Raw genomic sequence first — 18137 nt, 5'->3', positions numbered from 1 at the left:
TCGGGGTTCCGAACAAGCAAATGTTCTATATAAAGAGAGCTTTAGGATAGTAAGGGCGGCGGACAGGTTGTGCTTTGTGTAAACAAGGGGACCATTAGCAGTATCGGTCGTTTGTTCAATATGAAAGGTACTCGGAGATGTAAACGCCGAGGTATCTGTAAGGGCTAACTTCAGGAAAACCTTTCACTGCACAGACTCCGAAGTCGTCCCTGTTTGATTACTCTACATCCGGGCTGGTTCCAGTTTACTATGACACTGTAGCCGGTATGGGTCCAGCTTTGGCTACTTCATCTTTGGGATTCATTCATTCATTCATTCACAAAACTTTATTAGTGTCCTGAAGCCCGGTCTTTTCAGACCGAGGCGGGCCGCGTCCACGTCGGCACCGCCAGGCCGAGCCTTATGGCGTCATCGTGGACCCTCTGGACAGCCCGTAGCTGATCTTTATATGAAGAGCTTGTTAACAACTTGTACCAGTAAAAACGCTGTAATCAAAACTACACCGATGCCAGAGACTTAGTAACATAAAGGTTGGTCGATCTTTGGGATCGACCAACCTTTATGTTACTAAGTCTCTGGCATCGGTGTAGTTTTGATTACAGCGTTTGCGATATTGAGGTGCTATAACGTAAAGCTATTCCAAACTTTTCTATTCCAATTCTGCAATCAGCCTTCCGTGATAATGACTTTTTTGGGCCACCCCCACTTTGCCTGTCACGCGACGTCAAGCAAACCGCGATAGCTCATGTGATATGAAGTGTACACTTTGATTATGCATGATTATGCATGATGAGTTGAGTGATTCGACCCCTTTTCGCCATTAGCCCTCGGCTATTGGTCAAAAGTTTTCAGGCTGCACCCTCTTCACCTGCCTGTCACGCGACGTCACAAAACCGCAAAAATTCACCGCGTCAAAGTGACGTGTACATGTAAAGATGCATTAATATGCCGAACAAAACTGAAATTTTCTCTGAATAGCGGCAGGCTGCCCCGTTCCGAAAGGAATAAAAAATGGCTGCCGCCGATCGCTCAGGCACTGGCTGCTCGCAGCTGGCGGAGAGCATAGGTTTATTTGTGTACAATAAAACTTTTTGCGTGGACGTGTAAAGTTTTCGAGCACTTTCGGCACGTTTACAACCTCGCTCAGCCAACTTTTCTTTGCTGAGGATCCTTTTTAGCGGCATTATTAAACTTGAATTGCATGCCGCCGCGATTTTCAACGAGCCACCGCAAGCTGAGCAAGGGAAAACGGACCAATCGCAAACGCAGTCACCACCCTCTTCATCCGGTTATCGATTTTTCAGTGCGCTGGCTGGGCCCCATCGGATCCCTCTCCACTTGAGCGTGCTCCTCGCCTATTATCAGCCAATTACATAAGACAAGCCGCTCACTATAGATAATGTTCTTCTTCTTTAAAGCAAACAAAAGTGGCCTGCTATAAACGAGGAGAGCGTTTGATTGCTCTGTTTAGACAACCCCGCGGGTCACCCCCGGTGCTTGCGTCGGCGGTTACGCAAATTTGACGTCAGCAGTTTGGAATAAAAACATATTTGAATAGTTTTACCTTATAGGGCCCTTGGTGCAGTTTACCAGTATACTGTATGGATTACACTGTTTCTATTATATTGTCTCCGCGATTGGCCCACCACAGAAAACTGCGAAGGGAGGGGCAGGGAAGGCGATCGGGGAGGAGGGGGGGTGTAGGACAGCCTTGCTTTATTTTTTATTTCAAGAAACCCCTAAAGGCCCTCACAACGAGGGTATTACATAGGGGAGTGACAAAAATTCTATAAACATCTAGAGACGCGTATTAAAGGAATAGGCAACAAGAATAAAATAGCAGAACAGCAGCACTCGATGAGACATAATGGAAAACGCAACATAATAAACAGAACACACACAAAAAAATATTAAAGATCAAACACATTGCGGTAACGGAACAAAACTAAAAGAAAAGCTACGCATCGCATTCATTTTTTAGAAGTTCATGAAATTTAGACGAATTCATTTCAGTTGCGATTCAAGCAGGCAGCTGGTTCCACTCAATAATTGTTTTGGTTATGAATGATTTCGCAAAAGATGAAGTGCGACAAATGATGCGTTTGATCTTGAAAGGATGGTCACGGCGTGGAAAGACCGCTGATGTTGATTGAAAGAAATCGTCAAGAAGCAACGGATGATGGTAAATTTTGTGAAAAAGTATTAAGCGAGCAAGTTTGCGACGACGGGAAAAGTTATCAAGACCAGCACGAGCCTTTAACACTGTGACGCTAGTGAAACGAGCAGCACGGTTCTGCAGGGATTCGATGTTATCTATGAGGTAGGTTTGATCCGGGTCCCATATGGCTGAAGCGTACTCGATTTTAGGTCGGATTAGTGTGATATAAGCAATTTACGCACAGGCGCCGGAGCGTGTCGAAGGTTACGTTTTAAGAGGCCATGAGAACGGTTACCAGCTGCTAGAATCAGATCAATATGCTAGTTCCAGGTTAAGTCGGACTGAAGGTGAACTCCTAAATATTTGTAAGTAGAAGCTGTCTCAACTGTTACGTGATTAATAGTGTATGCGGTTGGGAGGGGGGAAGAGTTTCTTGTAAAGGAGACCAGCTTTGTCGTAGGGTGGTTTAGGATCATTAGCCACGATGAACACCAAGTGTTAATTGTATCGAGGTCAGTTTGTAAAGATTGATGGTCAGTTTCACATTTAATGGCTCGGTAAACCGCACAGTCGTCAGCGAACAGTCTAATTTGGGAAGATACTCAATTGGGTAAATCATTAATAAATATTAGAAAGAGCAGGGGACCAAGCATGCTCCCCTGGGGTACACCGGATGTGACTTCAGCCATTGAAGAGTTAGAACCATTAACAGCGGTGAACTGAACGCGAGATGAGAGGAAGTCTTTAATCCATGCTAAAACCTGAGGGTGAACATTGAGATGCGATAACTTGAGCAGTAGTCTATGGTGGGGAACCCGATCAAATGCCTTAGAAAAATTGAGAAACAAAGCGTCGACTTGAATCCCGGTGTCTACTAAAGTAAATAAGTCGTTAGTAAATCCAGCAAGCTGAGTGTCGCAAGAAAATCTCTTGCGAAAACCATGCTGATATTTAAATATGATGTTGTGATCTTCAAGATAATTAATTATATGGGTGTGTATGACATGTTCAAGGTGCTTTGAGAAGGTGCAAGTCAATGAAATGGGTCTATAGTTTAGGGGATCAGAGGGGCTGCCAGATTTGAAAATTGGCATTACTTTAGCTACTCGCCAGTCATGAGGGATGCAGCCAGATGATAAAGACAGAAAAAAAGCGCAGATAGGACTTGAAAACTACTCTGAGATATATTTCTAAGTATTTTGTAGCTAAAGCCAAGCGGGTCCGTGCTTGTAGTATCTTTAAGGTTATTTAATAACGAAAGAATACCATCATCACTTTTGACTATAGAGGGTATGGAATAATCATGAAGTGAACTGAATGCTAGAGAAGAGGTAATGACTTCGTGAGTGAAAATGGACAAAAAAGCGTTGTTAAAGAGTTGAGCAGAATGGGCACCATCCAGCTAATCACCATTAGAATTAGTTGATTTTATCGGGACGTGAATGTGGGTTAATTACGCTCCAGAATCTTTGGGGATTATTAGATAGCATATTGCGTTAGACGTCACTGTAAAACTGGCGCCGGGTGGCTTTCAGCATTTTTTGGTAATCCTTGTCGCTTTTCCTGTAGGTTTCCAACGTAGTTAATAGGTTGTTAGCAACTGCCTGCCTATACAAACGCTTTTTCTTTTTATTGGCTCTTTGCAGCCGCTCATTGAACCAAGGCGCTCTTTTACTGCACCTAATTTAGATAACCGGTATGAATCTTGTAATGGGGGGGGGGGGGGGGGTGGAGGTTAAGTAGGGTTGCTTTGAACAGCGTCCAGTTCTGTTCAATGGAACGGAAAGTACATTCAGCTAAGAACCGCCCAGAAAAAGTGGTTAATTCGAGATTCATCTGGTCAAAATTAGCCCTGTTATAACACCTGATCAGCTTTGAGGTAGTTTTCCTGTCAAGCATACGGTGATTGATGCACCCGGTAGTGATGTCATGGTCTGAAAGACCGCTAAGGTGAAATATTTTAGGAAAAGCATCGGAATTATTGGTTAGACTCAGATCGAGAATGTAGGCAGTGGTACCTGCAGATCGCGTGGGTACAGAAGCTGAGTTAGGTGAAAATCTAGACAAGACTGCAGAAAAGCGTGCGCATCCCTATCACTTGCTGAGACGGATAGAGTGTCCCAATTGATACAGGAGAAATTAAAATCACCAAAGATAATTTGGACAGAATTTGGAAAACGCGTACACACATTAGTCAGTAGGCGACAAAATTCGTCAGCAAACCCATCGTACAGGTCGGGTGGACGGTACAACACACCGGCAATAATATTTGTAGTAATGCACTTTATCGAGATGAATATACATTCCAGAAAAGAGGAAACAACAACTGGTATGGTAATCAGTTCTTGCTTCACCGCAATAAGGACGCTACCTCCTCTCCTGTCCTTTCTGTCACATCGAAAAAAATTGAAACCCGATTTGCATGAAAGGATGTTATCGTCGGCAATATAATCGTTAAGCCACGTTTCAGTCAGTGCTAATATCGAGGCTCCAGTGGAGTCGATAAGGGAGGAGAAGGTAACACTTTTCGCCGTAACGCTTCTGATGTTAGTATATAGGAAACATCTTATCTAAACGCTTCGGTCCCGACAATGATGGTGGTGCACGATCGGAAGCATCATGATGACTTTGATAGTGTCATTCGGTAGAAGACTCGGACACATGCATAGCCCGATTGCCAGTGGTATCTCAGAAATAAACATCATTGTTCACGCGAAGTTTATTGAACGACAGACGAATGCGGTCCCCCTCCTTCTTTATCGTTTTAGAAAACTGCCACAGTCCATGGCGTTTCAGACGAACTGTCTCAGAGTAATCGCGTGATATGCTTAAATTGGTGTTCTTTAGTTTGTAGCCAAGACTAAGGACAGATTCGACTTCTTTTTCATTATAAAATTTGCAGTGATGGGTCGCTTCTTGTCTGTCGAAAAACGTCCTAAGCGGTGAGCTCTGGCAGTGGAGGTAACAGCAATGCCAAGCTTTTGAGAGCGAAATTCCCTCACATGCCGCTCTGAATTTTCCCAAGGCTCCACTGCATCGCTGTCATTAATGCCAAAAAACAACACGTTTGACCGCCTTGTGCGATATTCCAGGTCGTCCACCTTGTCCTGAATTTTAGAGATGTCAGTATTTTCATTTGAAACGGGCTGATTAGAAGGTAGAGTTTCAAGTTTGGATTCAAATTCCCTAACCCTCTTAGTTAACAGTTTCAGGTCGTTCTCGAGGGTGACGTGGATTTGCAGGACCTCATTTATAGACTCAGAAAAGCTTATGTTGTTCGCTTCAAGACGCTGAACTGTTGCTGCCATGGCATCAAGCTTATCTTCTTGCGCATTAGTCATAGGGCATAGGGTTTACCTCCACGTCACCCGCGAGAACCAAAAGGCGCCAAAAGTACAACACAGCCGCGCGCACATACTTCACGTAATCAATTACAACAGGTGGCCATGACACCGCGAAGACATGAACATTATTGTCCCGGTAACACTTAGTTTCCAAATAACTAACCTGTACAAGTGTTCTGCGTGAGTACGGATGCATAGCAGCAGTGTCGTGGCCCACGGTGTCCGCAGGAATCACTCCTTTTTCAAGCGGCCAGATAAGTGGCGTGGCCCCTTGTTGCCCGACGAACACGTCAGTTGCCTCCAGCGTTGGCGATGCAATGTGATGCAGGCAACCCAAAGGCGTGCAGCAACTCGCAAACGGTTCCGTTATGAAGGCTCTGGTATTGTTCATCCAAACGTTCATCATGGGCCCATCCAGACAGCGGGGTCGACTCGGTAGATTGTCCAGGATAAGCAGCAGCAGCACCTGTACAAGTGTTCTGCGTGAGTACGGATGCATAGCAGCAGTGTCGTGGCCCACGGTGTCCGCAGGAATCACTCCTTTTTCAAGCGGCCAGATAAGTGACGTGGCCCCTTGTTGCCCGACGAACACGACAGTGGCCTCCAGCGTTGGCGATGCAATGTGATGCAGGCAACCCAAAGGCGCGCAGCACCTCGCAAACGGTTCCGTTATGAAGGCTCTGGTATTGTTCATCCAAACGTTCATCATGGGCCCATCCAGACAGCGGGGTCGACTCGGTAGATTGTCCAGGATAAGCAGCAGCAGCACCGGTACAAGTGTTCTGCGTGAGTACGGATGCATAGCAGCAGTGTCGTGGCCCACGGTGTCCGCAGAAATTACCATTAGGCACATGATGATATGTGGTGTTTAATGGTGCAAGGGCCAGGTGTGGCCAAAGAGCGCCATGACAAGTGGTGATGTTGACGATGTATTATGGAGATGTGACTTGGCTGTAAAGTGGCCTAAAATTAGTTGCTGTAAAGTGCGTAAAATCTACGTGATATAAAATTATGGCGATGACTAATGACGAATACTATGAACATTAAAATCCATCATAAAAGAATGACATAGAATTGAAAATATACGAGATGGTAAAAATAGCTGGAGCACTGTTGCCTCGCCGGAGCCCTTAAAACACAAGGGCCTAGAGGCACGTGCTATACGAAAGAGCTATCACAGCGGTATCCTCTGAAGAGAGGACCCGCTATGAACATGTGGGGCTAATAACATGCAGGACAACATCTTTCAGGAAATTTAGGACTGCGTTGGTATCAAATAGCGGTTCTGGGCCGAGTAACATTACGGGATGTAGGGGGATGTGCTGCCGGTATGCTAGGGAAAAATGTTTCCTTCTTTCAGATTCGGCTGCCCGACACTCCAGGAGGACGTGGAGGACGGTCAGCCTCTCCCCGCATCTACCGCAAGTTGGAGGATCATTTTCAGTGAGTAGAAAGTTATGCGTGCCAAATGTGTGTCCTATTCTAAGGCGACAGAATAGGACATTTGTTCGCCGTGATTTTGTTACGGGGGGCCAAGAACCTAACTGTGGTTTTATCACGTGCAGTTTGTTATTTACTTCTGCGTCCCACATACGTTGCCAGTGATTTCGCAGTTTCCTTCTTAAAAAAGGCTTGAGGTCTGTGACAGGGACCGAAGCAGCAGGATTAACTGTATGCAAGGAAATTGATGTGGCCATCTGGTCTGCTAGAACGTTACCCTCGATGCCCCTATGTCCAGGCACCCAGCATATAATGACATGCTGGTTAGACATATACGCTCTACAGAGAATAGAATAGAGCTCAGTAATTACGGGGTTTCTGTGTTTACAGTGTGACTTCAAGGCTTTCACGACGCTTAGGGAGTCTGTAAATAAAATGGTTTTTGAATATTTGATTTTCTGATATGTTTCACAGCCGACAATAGTGCATGGGCCTCAGCCGTAAATATACTTGTTTCAGGGTGCAGTACACCGGATTCCGAGAAGGACGGACCAATGGCTGCGTAGGACACCCCGGCATGCGACTTAGAAGCGTCTGTGTAAAACTCTGTGCACGAGTACTTGTACTGGAGCTCCAAGAAATGCATTTTGATATGTGTCTCTGGCGCATGTTTAGTGACCTCTACAAAGGATGTGTCACACTCTATCAGCTGCCACTCCCAGGGCGGTACTAGCTTAGCTGGAGGCATTAGGCGTTGTTCGAGAACTGGGACATCCATTTCCGTGCTAAGTTCTCTTGCACGCAGTGAAAAAGGAAGTCTCATAGAGGGTCTGTTATGAAAAAGTGTTTCACACGTCAAGTCGTTAGCGATTGTGAAACACGGATGTTCCTTATTAGAGCGAACCTTGAGAAAATACGTTAAGCTGATGTTTGTTCTCTAAAGATGGAGTGGCCACTCATCTGACTCTACATATAGGCTTTCAACAGGGCTTGTCCTAAATGCGCCAGTGGCCAGACGGATACCCAGATGGTGAACGGGGTCTAACATCTTAAGTGCGCTCGGTGCGGCAGAGTGATATACTACGGCACCATAATCTAACCGTGATCGAACTAGGCTCTTGTAAATATTCAATAAACACTGTCTGTCGCTACCCCACGTTGTGTGGGATAGGATTTTAAGTAAGTTCATTGTTCTAAGACATTTTTCTTTAAGATGTTTTATGTGAGGTATGAAAGTGAGCCTGGAGTCAAGAATAACACCAAGGAATTTGTGCTCTTTGTTGACAGGGATTTGTTGTCCGCCCAGTTCTACACAAGGATCTGGGACCAGGCCTCTCTTTCTTGTGAAGAGAACACAAGAACTTTTGTGGGGGTTGACCTTAAATCTGTTTTCGTCTGCCCACTTGGAAACCTTGTTCAAGCCCTGCTGTACCTGTCTTTCGCATACTGTGAGGTTGCAGGATTTGAAGCCTATTTGTATATCGTCTACGTATACGGAATAAAAAATGGCAGGTGGTAGTGAAGCACGTAGCGTGTTCATCTTAACGATAAAGAGAGTGCAGCTGAGCACGCCTCCCTGGGGTACACCAGTTTCCTGCGTAAAGGGACGTGACAGTGCATTGCCGACTTTTACTCGGAAGGTACGATTTGACAAATAGCTTTCAATTGTGTTCAGCATATTTCCACGGATGCCAATTTCCGACAGGTCTCGCAAGATACCGTAACGCCATGCCGTGTCATATGCCTTCTCCATATCGAGGAATATCGATAGGAAAGACTGTTTATGTATAAAGGCATCGCGGATATTTCCTTCTATGCGCACAAGATGATCGGTCGTCGACCGCCCTTCTCGGAATCCACACTGATAAGGATCGAGCATATTGTTGACCTCGAGGAAATGTATTAGTCTGCGATTTATCATTTTTTCAAAAAGCTTACACAGACAATTAGTTAGAGCTATCGGACGGTAACTTGCCGCCAAGGAGGGGTCTTTTCCGTGCTTCAGAACAGGGACTACAATCGCTTCTTTCCATGTGGATGGGAGGTATCCGGAAGCCCAAATAGTGTTGAATAGTGTAAGTAGTGTAACTTGTGTGTCAGTATGTAGGTTTCTGATCATGTCATACATGACTCTGTCAGGTCCCGGTGCAGTGCTTTTGCATGTGTTCAAGGCAGCTTTCAACTCGGCAATACTAAAAGGCCGGTTATACGGTTCATTCTGCCTGGATTTTCGTATGATTGGCTTACGTTCTATTATTTCTTTATGTTTAAGAAAGGACTGGGAATAATTGATTGCGCTCGACACACGCTCAAAGTGCTCCCCAAGTGAATCTGCCTGGTCTTGCAGAGTTTCGCCTTGTGTGTTTACCAAAGGGAGGGAGTATGTTTGTCGCCCTCTTATCCTACTAACCCTGTTCCAGACTTTCGCCTCATCTGTGTACGAGTTGATGCCCGATAAAAAGTTCTGCCAGCTTTCTCTTCTAGCCTGTCGGCGGGTTCGCCTGCCTTCGGATTTTACTTTTTTAAAGTTGATAAGATTTTCTGCAGTGGGAGAAGCGCGTAGCAAACCCCACGCTTGGTTCTGTTTTTTACGTGCGATCCTACAATCGTAGGTCCACCACGGGACGCGCCGTTTGCACGAGAGGCCATTTACTTGTGATATGCATTTAGATGCGGCATCTATTATAAAGGCTGTAAAATACTCCACAGCAGCATCAATTTCTAACGAGGAGATGTTATGCCATGAGATACCAGTAAGAGTTCGAAATTTGTCCCAATCAGCTGTCTCAATCTTCCACCGAGGTGCCTGTGGTGGATTTTCGTTTTCTTGAGGTGTTCTTAGTAGTATGGGGAAGTGATCGCTTCCGTAAGGGTTCTTTGTAACTTCCCATTCAAGTTCAGGCAGAATAGAAGGAGAAACTATGCTGAGATCGATTGAAGAAAAGGTTCTGTTTGCTAGAGAGTAATATGTGGGTTCCTTCTTATTCAAAAGGCACGCTCCACAAGAAAAAAGGAACTGTTCAACAAGACGACCTCGCGCATCTATACGAGAGTTGCCCCACAGGGAGCTGTGCGCATTGAAGTCGCCAAGAACAACATAGGGTTCTGGCAGTTCATCTATAAAGGACTGAAATTCATGTTTAGTTAATTTGTAATGTGGGGGTATATAAAGCGAGCAAATAGTGATGAGTTTGTTTAGCAGAACAACTCGCACCGCCACTGCTTCAAGGGGCGTTCGAAGCTGTAAAGGTTGACATGCTATACTTTTATGTGTGAGAATCGCAACACCACCCGATGATGCGATGGCATCATCGCGATCTTTACGAAACGTAACATACGTACGGAGAAAGTTTGCGTGTCTGGATTTTAAATGTGTTTCCTGTAAACACAGCACTTTTGGATTATGATTGTGGATGAGTTCTTGCAAATCATCAAAGTTTGTAAGGAGACCTCTAATGTTCCATTGAATGATTTGTGTATCCATATTTACAATAAATTGGTGCTGTGTTTACGGAAACGGACGGGATGCCTTAGATTACAGAACCCTTTCGAGGCCCTGTAATAGGGGTTTTGTTCTTTCTGGAGCGTTCGAGGGAGCCTCGCCGCTCCTTAGGCGCTTGGTGCGCCTTGAGGATGGGTGTAGTGTCCATTGCCTCTTGTGAGGCGCCGGACACGTGCTCTTGCGAGCGAGATGTTTCCCGAGAGAGTCCCGCCTTGGAGGGCAAGACCCCTGCGCCCACCAGCCCGGAGGTCAATGGGGCTCCCTGAGGGATCTGGCTGCGCCGGCTGTTGCCAGCGCTGGAAGGGGCCGGGGAGGTTGGGGCAGCCTCGGCTGCGCCCACCTTCGGGGTCGATGGCCCCGTCTGCTGTGTTGGCGTAGCAGCGTTAGCTGCAGCCGCCGAGGGGGCGGATGGCGTCACTGCCGCCTCACTGGGTGTGGGTCGGACAGCCGCCGGAGACCGTTGTGGCGCTGCCCCCTGACGCGCCACATCGGCAAAGGTGTGCTTTGGCAGGAAGGATACCCGCCTGCGTGCCTCTTTGAAACTTATGTTTTCTTTTACTTTAATTGTAACTATTTCCTTTTCTTTCTTCCACGATGGGCACGACCGCGAGTATGCAGCGTGCTCCCCTTCACAGTTTACACAATGGAGAGAGTTTTCACAAGTTTCAGAGGTGTGCTCATGAGCACTGCATTTCGCGCAGGTTTGGCGGCCTCGACAGCTCTGTGAACTGTGACCGAAACGCTGGCATTTGAAGCAACGCAGGGGATTTGGAACATATGGGCGAACACGGAGCTTGATATAGCCGGCCTCGATGGACTCGGGCAGAACACTTGTGCCAAAAGTAAGTATCAGGTGTTTGGTCTGAATTTCCTTATTATCACGCCTCATCTTAATTCGCCTAACGTTGATGACGTTCTGCTCGCTGAAGCCCTCCAAGAGCTCAGCCTCAGTCAGCTCCAAGAGATCATCATCAGACACTACGCCACGGGTGGTATTCATTGTACGATGAGGAGTTACGGTTACTTTGGCGTCACCAAATGAAACTAGATTGGGTAGCTTTTCATACTGTTTCTGGTTGCGGAGTTCCAAGAGGAGATCGCCGCTTGCCATCCTGGATGCTTTATAACCTGTACCAAAAACTTGGGTAAGAGACTTGGACACGAGGAATGGTGAGATTGTTCGCACGGGTTTGTCTGGTGTTTTGGAGTGCACTACATGGAAACGAGGAAAAGTTTCTTTTTGACGGGCAAAAAATTCGAAGACATCGTCGGTGCGCCCCCTCTTGAGGGAGCGATCAGGTAAGGGGGGGAAAGAAGAAGCCATAAGAGATTGTAATTTCGGCAGTAACGCCAGCCACCCACCGTGGAGTCCTACAAGGGGACGTTGCAGGACCTGTGAAAACACGGCCTGCAAACGCCAGCTGTACATTACCACTATAACCAAATATGATATAACCTAGGCTGGCTATTCACACAAGGTTAACCCTTGCTGCCTGGAAAAATTGGAAGTAAGCGGAAGCTAGGAGAAGACAGGAAAGATGAAAAGTGAGAGAAAGACGAAGACTAGAGGAAGAGAGAGACAGGAAAAGGCAACTACCGATTTCCCCCGGGTGGGTCAGTCCGGGGGTGCCGTCTACGTGAAGCAGAGGCCAAAGAGGTGTGTTGCCTCCGCCGGGGGGCCTTAAAGGTCCAAACACCCAGCATCGGCTCAACCCCCAGGATCCCCCTTTCCCCGGACACGGCTAAGCCGCGCACGGTTACACGCGGGAGGGTCCAACCCTCGTGTGCTCGGGTACGTGGTGTCGCAACACACCAAACGCCTGCTGACGCAGACGCCCCTGCGGGGACCATTAGGCACATAGTGACGAAGCACATGTAGAAGCACATGAAAAACCTTGCATTCTGCCTCAAAAGATTTCAACTTTTCACACTGGCAGAACCATCTCAAAATAAATATTCTTAGCCCACCAAAGCATTAATCACTTGCTCAGGAATCTCGATGATGAGTCGATCGACTTCCCCACTGAATGGATTAATGAAGTCTGGCGCAGTGGACAGGTCACCACACAATGGGAGACGGCCTGCACGGTACTCATCCCCAAACCCGGTAAAGCACCAGGCATCGACAATCTAAGACCAACTTCCCTGACGCCCTGTGTCGGTAAGGTCGCAGAGCATGCCCTGCTCAAACGGCTCAAGGTGCACATCGAGACCAATGACATGTACACCCACAATATGATTGGTTTCAGAGCCGGCCTCTCGATACAGGACGCCATGAAGCTGATAAAACATCAGATCATCGACCGGAGCACGGGAGATGCCAGAGACATCCTTGGATTAGATCTGCAGAAGGCCTTCGACAATATCTCACACGAATGCATCCTCCAGTCTCTTGCCGCCCTCGGGCTCGGGAAGAGGGCCTACGACTTCGTCCGATTCTTCCTTATCCAGAGAACTGCCAAGATCACGATCGAAGGATACCTCTCGCAAGAGATCACCCTCGGTTCACGCGGCACACAGCGCTCAGTCATCTCCACAACACCACTTCACATCGCAATTCTCGGGCTTTGAAAGGAGCTCGCGAAGATTCAAGGAATTAACCATACGATTTACGCAGATTACATCATCATCTGGTGCGTCGGCGGGAGCGAAGGCCAAGTTGAGGCCGCCATGCAGAGTGCCATCGATGCGACCGAGCGCTTCCTCCGCCCCACTGGGCTCAGATGTTCTCCATCCAAATCTCAACTACTTCTCTACAAGAAAAGACCCAGAGGTGGCGGCCATCGTGATTGGAAACCGGTGTCCGAAAGCGAAATACGGCTTTTCACTGGTGACGGGTCCCCGGTGCCGAGAGTGGACTCGCTCTGAATATTGGGGATGTATACCGAGTTTAACGGAGCCAATGGAACCGCACTCAAAAAGATCTCCGCCAAGACGGAGAGTACTCTCGGCCTCATCCGGAGGATCGTCCACAGGCACCGGGGAATCAAGGAAGACAATATGATCCGCAATATACATTCTTTTGTTCTCTGCCGCCTTTCATACTCGGCGGCCATACATAATTGGCATATCGCAGAGAGAAACGAGCTCAATTCCCTCATCAGAAAGGTCTTTAAATTTGCCCTCGGCTTACCTGTCAGCACCCACACCGAAAACCTGCTCAAGCTCGGAGTCCACAACACGCTCGGAGAAATAATCAAAGAACAGGAGCGCTCACAGCTGCTCAGGCTATCCAGCACCCCGGCGGGCCGCAAAATACTCGACGAGATGGGCCTCAACTCTGTCGACCAGTGCCCCGACGCCATGCGGATTCCCAGTGGCATCAGGTCTCAACTGCACATCGCGCCCATTCCCCGCAATATACACCCCACAAACAACGTCGGCAGACGTCGGGCAAGGGGTACAGCTCTACTCGAGCATGTCCGCAACAACAACATTGAGGCAAGCTTCGTGGACGCCGCGGCATATGTCCATCAAGAGGCATTCGCTGTCTACATCGTCAACTCCAATTCCAGGCTCACTTTCTGCGCTATGGTAGCAACTTCGAGGCCCGTGGTAGCCGAACAGGTTGCAATCGCGCTGGCTATGCTCCATGGTCGCAGTCGCAGAGAGTCAATATATAGCGATTCCAAGGCAGCCATTAAGGCCTACCAAACAGGGATGGTCTCCCCTCAGGCCCTCCGCATTCTCCAAAGCGCCAAAGTATCTCTCAGCATTCTTTCACTTGGTTTCCCGCTAACTTGAGGTCGACTGAGGGCTCTCCTTCTAACCCTGACGAGGGTGCGCATGAGGCCGCACGAGGACTCACTGACCGCGCCGCCTCCGCAGTCCCCTTGCCCCGTGCGGAATCCTTGCTCAAGTTCCATGAGGTTACCACACACTACTATCTGTCAAGACGGCCATTTCCCCTCCCGCCCCCCGCCTTATGCAGGGCGCGGGCGGTGAGCCTTCGATTTTTAGAAGCCCGTGCGTATCCTAACCTTGCGGTTCTTCATGCAATATAGCCTGAAAGGTATCCCAGTGTGGACTGGCCTGCCTTTGGACTAACGGCAACATTGGACCATGTGTTGTGGGAATGCGAAGCCATCGGCTCCTCCTTCAGCGAGGGTAGGTGCGCTACGCTCTTGGGCAGTCCCGAACTCAACGACCAAACCCTGGCCCTCCAGAGTGTCCACGGTTGCGCCGTCAAGCTCGGCTTGGCGGTCCCTGCGGGGCACTAGCCGGGTGGCACGGTGTCTCCCCTGCGTCTTCTCTGGACCTATTAAAGTTATTTCACTCACTCACTCAACACTTAATGTACCATACGAGCAACAGCATAAAATTGCATCTCAAGTAATTATGGATATTTATACTTTCCAATTCGAATTTCGGTTGGAAAAGTAGAAATGAGAAAAGCTCGTTACATGCCTAAAAAAGATTTCACTTAACTTTCAGCGCGTGCATGCTTCCAAATGTTGTCAGAGAAAATTTCGGGTTCCTTCATGTGTTCACAAAACCCTTCCAACGTAGAAACTTCAAGCTTCCCGAAAATGGCGACATTGGTTCTGCCAACAAAGGCACGGCACACGTCTCTTTCTGCCGATTCAATCCGACATTGCACGAGTGCGTCACTGCAGTGACAACACCGTCGCAGCTGTAAGCGAAAGAAACAGGATATAAAGGTCTCTTGTCGAAGATACAGGTAAGCTAAAGTTTATTTGATGCACTGCACTGCCATGGCAGCCATGATGGGCCCGGCGGACCGTAGGCCTGTTTAGTGGCTGGCACATGCTTTGGATCGTGCTACGCAGTAGGTGCGGCTGGTCCGCTACACGGCGCCAATTAATTAACGAGCACGCAGTGAGATATGGGAAAAAATTGTGCAGCAAGCATCGATGAAACGAACGAACGAACGAACGAACGAACGAACGAGCGAACGAGCGAGCGAGCGAGCGAACGAACGAACGAACGAACGAACGAACGAACGAACGAACGAACGAACGAACGAACGAACGAACGAACGAACGAACGAACGAGCGAGCGAGCGAGCGAACGAACGAACGAACGAACGAACGAACGAACGAACGAACGAACGAACGAACGAACGAACGAACGAACGAACGAACGAACGAACGAACGAACGAACGAGCGAGCGAGCGAGCGAACGAACGAACGAACGAACGAACGAAAAAACAAACGAGCGAGACCTTTTCTTGCCGGCGCTTCATTACCACATTTAAACGTTCAGATGCATCATGTGTGGCGCTAAATACCACGTCCGTCTCAAAGAGCTATGAAGTTGGCGTTGGGCGACGAACGCGGCCCGCAACTGGGTTACGCGAGAGCACACGCCCTTTTCACCGGTGCGTCTCCGACCACCAACCGCCGATCGCCAACCTGAAAACGGGCGAAAGAAGCGGAGAAAGCTATTCGTTTTAAGATGTACATAACAGTATGTGCAGTCCGCAGTGGCCGCATACCTACAAGTTCCCATACAGGAAAGATGCTGGTTTCAATAGGAAACTTATTTTACCTTGGCAGTCGGAAAAGTCATCCAAGTTCAGACGCTGCGAGCGTGCAACCTTCAAGTTCCACACTCGAGTGCAGAATGTACCCATTCACTACAGGCTGTGTCTATAAGGCACGAATGCCTGAGCTCTTTAGCACTAACCGCCTCGCAAGAGATTCTGTAAACGGGCGTTAAGACGTTGACAGGGCATGGTCTTGAGTGCAGTTCTGCCACGTACGAAGTGTATATCATCCATGTAAAAAGGGAACCAAAGACAGGCAAGGGCTACACGCGCAAAACTGCTGCCCCTTGATGAGCTGGTACTTTCAATTGCACACCAATCAAAATGCCGGTGAGTGCTATCTTGGTCACAATACAGTTAGAAAACGAATGAGAAGGGACATTCAAAGCGGGCGAAAGCTGGTGCCGGAGTAAATGATCGATTTTGCTAAATTATTTTGGTGGCCGTCAGATGCACGACAGCATCGTGCAAACAAGGAACCTTCGAAATCGCGAAATGAAGATGGAAGTCTGAATATTAAACTTCAAGGAAATGAATAAACAAGCAGTGAAATGAAGGCACTATTCACCAACCATCGGGGACCGCAACATGGACTTGAACTGAGCAGCGTGTACTTTTCAAGAAAAAAAATATGAATACGCACAGGAAACACTGCCTCGAAAGGCTAAGGGAAGAGTGGTCGCCATGGCATGAGTAGCGCTGGATAACATTACTAGGACTAATTTTGCACACGGGGGACGAGCGCCATGGTAATGTAATGGTAAAGCGCCATACGCGTGTTGCGAGAGACGAGTGTTCGACTCCCACTGGCGTTAGGTTGTCCTAACGCCCACTTTCAATTTAAAAATAGTCATTGAATTCCCCTGTGCTTTCCCTGGTTTTATTGTTTGTTTCATTCATCTAGTCATAATGAACAAGAATGTTCCCCTCATTATTCTCGCCCGCTCAAGGCGGACAGACTGTGTTATTGGTACTTTAAATCTGCTATTCAATTTGCAATGTTTCTGAACACTCCAGTCAGGCGAACTTTTGCCTATGATTTATTGTGATAGCATGGATTCCCAACGAAAGAAGGAGGAAGAGGAAAAATTTTCTAAAAAAGAAAGACCAGAAGGTGTCCTTCTGATTGTGCGGGGAAGTGCCCTCAGTCTAGGGCTCCCACGGCTGTTGCTGACTCCAGGGCCCACCGCACCAGTTGCCGCTGGTAGCGAGGGTCCGAGCTAGTCTGCACGGCCTCTTACTGCTCGGGTGTGGTGTTGGGTATTTGCGGGGCTGCCTTTATGTTGGGGCATGTCCATGTGGTGTGATATTGGGAGGCGTAGTCGTTACAAAGGAGACATTTGTACGGTACAGTGTAGGGTGTATTGAATTCGGTCTGCTTAAATGGGGGTATGTGTTGGTTTGTAATTGTCGTCATGCTACGGTGTCTTCGCGTGAGGGCGCCTTGTATGGAGGTGCCTATTGTCGTCTGTTCAACCTGTGGTGTTGTACTATGGCGTTGTATTATAGAGATACTGGCTCCGTAGATGCGGCCGTATCCCTATCTTGTGGCACCTAGAAGGCATGAGCTCGGGCTACAGCGTGCGCACGAGGATTTCCACGGAGGGGCTCGTGTCCTGGAATCCAAACTACTTCAAGGTCCAGGAATTTTGAGGCTTGTTTTAGGAGTCATTGGGCGACGGAAGATATTCTACGTCTCGAGTAGCTACGGCACGCTACCTGGGAGTCAGTAATAATTGTAACGTGCTCGTTGGTTAGACTAGAGGTGATGGCCAAGGCGATGGCTGTCTCCTCCTCCTCGAGGGTGTTGGCAGTGCGGACCGTCGTCGAGACCACCCACCTCTTCAATGTTATGGTCGACAACGCTGGCTGTCATGGCTGCTTTTTGGGGGTACTGCGCGACATCTGTGCATAGTATGGTGGGGAGGCTGTCATATCTTGTCTGGAAGGTCATTGCGCGAGTTCTGCATTAGTATTCCATTAAGCAATTGGTTAACAGCCCATGGCTCAAGCGAAGAATAGCGACGTAGATATCTGGCATGGCCGTACGCGTTAAGTAAAGGTTGTGCGCCATGGCAATGGCAAGGTCGCACGCTTTAAGCGAGCGGTACGATTTGATTACAGACGTGTGGATGAGGTTACCACATATGTCGATAAATCGCTCGCTCCGCCAGTACCTTGGA

General features: G+C 48.1%; 1 long non-coding RNA gene across 1 annotated transcript; it reads left to right on the top strand.

The window, feature by feature from the left end:
• The first annotated feature begins 6650 nt into the window (after nt 1-6650).
• Nucleotides 6651-7599, top strand: LOC129382194 (uncharacterized). Its single transcript, XR_008610277.2, has 2 exons — nt 6651-6945; nt 7462-7599. It is a non-coding gene; the product is annotated as an uncharacterized lncRNA (long non-coding RNA).
• The last annotated feature ends 10538 nt before the right edge of the window (nt 7600-18137 follow it).

This window comes from Dermacentor andersoni, chromosome 6 (assembly GCF_023375885.2).
Source record: "Dermacentor andersoni chromosome 6, qqDerAnde1_hic_scaffold, whole genome shotgun sequence".
NCBI classification, from domain to species: Eukaryota; Metazoa; Arthropoda; class Arachnida; order Ixodida; family Ixodidae; genus Dermacentor; species Dermacentor andersoni.
Note: the sequence above shows the minus strand (reverse complement) of the source record. Positions and strands in the feature narration are given on the sequence as shown.